The sequence below is a fragment of the Nelumbo lutea genome, chromosome 3 (assembly GCF_056320005.1).
Source record: "Nelumbo lutea isolate HS-2025 chromosome 3, American lotus-T2T, whole genome shotgun sequence".
Taxonomy (NCBI): Eukaryota; Viridiplantae; Streptophyta; class Magnoliopsida; order Proteales; family Nelumbonaceae; genus Nelumbo; species Nelumbo lutea.
Genome location: NC_142686.1, coordinates 78,802,880 through 78,808,879, shown reverse-complemented (window position 1 = coordinate 78,808,879; position 6,000 = coordinate 78,802,880).

Below are 6,000 nucleotides of genomic sequence, written 5' to 3'. Positions count from 1 at the left end.
CTCGGGTTGGAGAGAATCCGTCCTCGGATTCAAATCATCATCTAATTGCGCCAACATAAGGTACCAAGTGGTTGACATTGAAAATCTCATGGCTGGGCAGATTTAATCTATAAGCATTTTCATTGATGACTTCAACTATTTCGCATGGTCCAACCTTCCTTGGCATCAACTTTCCATGTTGCCCAACCAGTAGGTGTTCCTCTATTAAAATGGCCCAAACATAGTATCCCGCATAAAATACTACTTTCCTCCTTTTTCCATCAACATATTGTTTGTACTTAGCATTGGCTACCTCCAACTTGTTGTGGACTTTTTCTTGGAAGTTCTTAAGCTTCTGTACCATAGCATAGAATTTTACATCATAAGTTGAGTAGTTGAGGCGTGATCCATTCAATTTCTCATTATAGTAGGCTATGGGCTGGCCACCTTGGTTGAGAACAGCATCGATTCCAACCTTAGAAGCATCACAATCAATTTCAAATGGTTGCTCAAAGTTGGGAAGGGCTAGCACAGGTGCAGCTATCAACCATGCCTTAGTCTCAATGAAGGCTCTCTCTGCTTTATTGATGAACACAAAATTGTTTGTAATTTTCATACAATTTGTATATGGTACCATAATAGTGCTGAAATTGCTAATGATTCGCCGCTAGAAGCTTGCAAGACCATGAAAATTCCGTGCTTCAGTAAGTGTTTTGGGGACGAGCCACTCAACAATGGCACGAACATTCTCTGGGTCTACAAAAATTCCTTCCCTTCAGATGATATACCCAAGGAATAAGACCTGATTTGTGGCAATAATACACTTATTGATGGTTTCATAAAGTTGTTCCCTGTGCAAAGTCATAAGTACATCTCAAAGATGCAACAAATGGGAGTTCATGTTAGTGCTATATATGAGAATATCATCAAAGCATACCACAACACGCTGACCAATAAAAGGCTTGAGAACTTGGTTAATGACCCTCATGAATGTATTTGGTGCATTAGACGAACCGAATTGCATTACTAGCCATTCATACAAACCATCCCACATCTTGAATGCTGTCTTCCACTCATCACTAGGACGAATTCTGATTTGATGGTAGCCTAATTTCAAGTCCAGCTTAGTGAACACCTTGGCCCCAGAAAGCTGATCCAACATGTCATCCAAGCATGGAATCATAAATCGGTATTTGATGGTTATCTTATTAATTACCCGGCTATGAATGCACATCCTCCAAGTAACATCCTTTCTAGGTTCTAATAGAGTGGAAACTGCATATGGACTCATACTATCTCGTATGAACTCTTTAGAAATCAGTTCATCTACTTGCTTTTGCAACTCCTCATGTTTAGTGAGACTCATTCTGTAATGGGCCTTGTTAGGGAGACTAGCACCCGATGTTAAATCTATCCATTGTTAGATATTCCTTAATGGTGTTAATCCTGCTGGTAAGTCCTCAGGAAACTCATCACTAAATTCATTAAGCAAAGGCCTCACCTCCTTTGGAGCCTCCACACCTTTCAGGTCAAGCCCCTTGTTAATTGAAGCATACACAACACCGATCTCTTTTAGGGAACTAGTGAATTCAATCATGGCAAAATGTCTAGAACCCTCCCTGGGTTTTGGTTTAGTCTTTTGTGATGGACATAAGTGTTGGACAGTTTTGTATGCCCTTAGCTTCAATCAGAATGATGTACTTTATGAGTTTATTGTAAATGAATAAAAGTGCATATTTGATTCATGTTCCCTTGGTATGTTTCTGTGTAATACCCTTAAACTGGACACTTAATGAGACTCATGTTAGTTTAGAATGTTCACATCTAGTGGGTCGGTCTGGGGAGACCTATCCTGATAAGGCTGACACTGTTGTGCCACCAAGTCGGTTGGGTTGGCCTGTCTCAGCTGCCAAGGTGAGACCCTAGGCACATATAGTGTAGGATTAATTGAATCTTTGAACTGGACCAGATTTTCAGTGTTGCCATGGACCTTGGAGATTGATGGGCAAAACTGGAAAGTTACACCCGACCCCTGGACTCGATTATGATACTGCACTAGGTGTCGGATTGGGCTGTCTTTGATGTACCTATCAGTGAGATCCTTAGCAGGGGTAAAAACCTAGGTACGTTGGAACAGTCTGAGAATTCATCTGAGTGGATGATCATAGTGACAGGATCAGCCCCTTTGTCAGACAAAGGTAATGATCGGGGATGCACTCTCACTGATGGGAACTAAGACTGTCGGCAGCTGATTTCAATCGTTGAGATTTGTTTTGCAAAATATATTTTATATGAGATACAAAAGTATATATATTATGGTTTCTAAAATGTTTGCAAAATGTTTTAATTCCCGGGATCCATATAAGTAGAGAGTACAACACTGTTCCTTGCAGCCGAGGGAGAGGTCCTCTCTTGTCGTGCAGTGTATGATCATTATGGGCTGATTGGTTGAGTGTAAGACCATTGAGGGTAATACTTGATGGGCTAATCTTGCATCTGCCCACAGTCCCTGGGTGTTACAAGGTGGTGTGGCCCAGGGACCACTTAGGGTAAGTGTTGGGCCCATAGAGCCCATTTGATGGGGTTTCAGGGATGCACTGTCCATAGCAATGTATTCTGCCAGGCCTTGTAACAAAGGCTGGGCTGAACCCATGTGGCTGATGTGTAGATCAATGCTTGGGTCCCACGCCATACAAAGAAGCCCAACTGGGTAGTAGATTGGAGACTAGTTAAGCACTAAATACTTAATGGACCAAAAGCCCATTTCGAGTTAGTCTGATTTGATCACCCATCTATGGGGCGAATCTGGGATTAAAGTTAGCAAAAGGATTGGGCCTTTAACTTTATCCACTCTAGGAGACCAAATTCAAATCAGATTTGAATCTAGTAACCTCTTGATAAGATCAGGAGTAACCTAACTTAATCTGCAGATAGGATTAAGATCATCCCCTATCCAAATACTGATTTGGATTGGGATAACTCCTAATTAGGAGGTTTCTTAATCAAGAAGAAAATAGGAGAAACCCTAAGAGAAAAAGGAAATCATATTTCAAACAAAAAAAAAGGGTTTTTGGAAGCATACATCCTGCGAATTGAGATTGGATCTCAGACACACTCCAGAGAGAAGAGAAGCTATTCAGCCATCTTCGTCCCAAGAGTTCAAATTATGGGTGAATAATCTGAAATTAATTTTTATATAAATCTAGTTATTATTTAGAATTGTTCTTTATAATTTTCTTGATTCATGGGCTATTTGTACAAGAGGAGATCGAATTCTTGATTTGCGTAGGGAACTTGTGATTTTGTAGTTTATGGATTACTTTATTACATTTGGTCTGTAAAATAAATTTTTTTATTTTTTAGACTGAATGTATAGGTATTCGATCTAATGTAAATATTAATAGAAATTAGGATTTCTATTTATTTTATTTTGGTTCGAAGATGGAGGTGCAGAAAAGGAGAACTCGCAGAGGAGGAGATTTCGTAGATGGAAGAATTGCAATCTGCGATTTGCAGTTTGTGAAACTGCAACCTGTGATCTAACCTCTATTTTGCAGGAAGGATTGTGCGAAAAGCCCTGATAGACTGATTCTTGATTGTTCTTTTATCATAATTTAATTTTAGATTATTTTCTTGAATTAAAGATTTAATTAAAGATCAAACCCTTGGCCCATTCGAACCAAGATTGGTTCAAATTGTTTTGACCAAATCTAGGGTTTGCTCAAGGCTGAAAGTAAGCCCTAATTTTCCCACTAATGGGCCTGAGGATTGATATTTAATTAAATGGTTAATTTGGCCCAACCTGTAAAGGCCCAATTTTAAATGGTTAAAACTACTAAAAGCCCACTCTGCGGATAAAGTTATATGGGCCGAACCCATTAATTGATTGGATCAATTTATCCTTGCATGTGATATATGGATGTGTGATGTGCTACGTACATGGGCCATAAGTACTTGGTCCACGCTCAATCGACAGTGGCTCTTGCGCACACCATGGCTAAATGCACATCATTTCCATGGTGTCCCTTTTGGTCATTGGATGACCTCCCTTAGTGGTGGGCCCCACACCTCATCAAAAGGTTACGTGCGGAACCCTAGCCGATTTGGGCCCACCAAAATCTAACTTTATGAAAGTTAGTGGGAGCCACTTGGGTTTGACCTAGATCCCTCCAGTTAATATGAGTGCATGTGATAGGGAGATTCATATGATGAACTCTCTAAAGGCCTTCCATCATTAGCATGAGGATGGGTCCTTCAGTAATGAGGAAATGCACCAGAAAATGGGCTATCCATTTGCTGTTGGACTTGTCTGAATGTTTCATAAGATGATAAGGGCATCATAGACCGATGTGGGAGGGGCTTCACCAGAAAATGGGAACTCTCTCACGGTACCTTGGCGTTCACGAACGTGATGGATAAGCACTCACTGGACAAAAAGGTTTACCTGAAAATGACTCTGAACCTTGTTTGACAGAGGCCAAAGGGAAAACTCATATGATGAGTGGATATGATCCTTCATAGAAAGGTGGTGGGGTTTTAAAGCTGAAACAATTGGATCCATGCATCCTATGTGATTTCCCACATTTCCAGAGACAACCCGTAGTCTCCATCACTTAGAAAGGAGGGAAATCTCAAAGATGAATAAATGGAAATGGAAAGCTGCTTGATGACAACAAGCTGAAGGGCCCAAACTGTGCCGACTAGTACATGAACCTTATGTTGGTCTTAACCTCTGAGAAATTGGACAAGGTAGCCAAGAATCCTGCCCCGGATCGTCCAAGAGATAGGGCTTCTGAGTCCCAGAGAAGAGAAAACCAAGAATGGAAGGAGAAAAACTCCCTTGCCCACTGCTATATCATTGCCTCCTTGGACAACCCAATTCAGAGGCAGTTCAATCAGATCAAACTTGCTAAGGACGTATTGGACAGTCTCAAGACAATGTACGAAGAGCAGAATCGTTGTACTCGGCAGAAGGTCTTGAAACAGTTCATGACCACACAGATGTCCAAGGGCCAACAAGTTCACGACCATTGTCTCTGGATGATGGGTTATATCAACAAACTGGAGGCTCTTGGATCTGGGCTCGATCTGGTAACATAGATGGATGCTATTCTCAACTCTCTACCTCCATCCTTTAATCCATTCATCATGAACTACAACATGAACAAGCTGAAAGTTCGCTTGTAGGAACTCAACAATATGCTGTAGAGGGTCGAAGAATTGATTAAAAAGGATAAGCCCATTGCCATGCTTATTGAAACTGGTAAATCGGGCAAGAAAAGGAAGGCAAAGAGAAAGCCCCAGAAGAAGGCTACCAAACCCAAGAAACAGAGGAAGGACAAGGCATCAGATGCCTGTCATTTTTGCAAAAAGACTGACCACTGGAAAAGGAACTGTCCTGCCTATCTGGAATCCAAGAAAGGTAATTTTGAAACTTGTGTTATAGAAACCAATTTATTGGTAGTTTCTGCATCCTGGTGTATTGACTTCGGTGCATCAACTCATGCGTGTAACTCACTACAGGGGTTCAAGGTAAGCAGAAGGCTAAGTGAAGGAGAAGTCATGCTCTACTTGGGGACCACTACAACTGTTTCAGCCGTGGCCATAGGAACCGTGGAGGTACTTTTCAAAGAAGGAACTATTGTAATAAAAGATTGCCTTTATTTACAAAATTTAAGAAGAAATTTGATTTCTGTCTCAAAACTGTGTGCAGATGGTTATTCTGTCTTCTTTACTAATATGATTACTATTAAAAGAAATAACGGATTCATCGCATACGGGGAACTGAAGAACGGTCTCTATGTTCTACATCCTTCTCTAGAAACTAACATAACCAAAACTACGTCGGCTGAAATCCCCAAGAAGAGAGCCCGAGATACAGTTAATCCCATGTGCTTGTGGCATTACCGACTTGGCCACATTGGTGTTGTCCGAATCACAAGGTTGGTAAAGGATGGTCCTTTGGATTTTCTAACTATAGAAGATCTTCCCACTTGTGAGCCTTGCCTGCAAGGCAAGCTA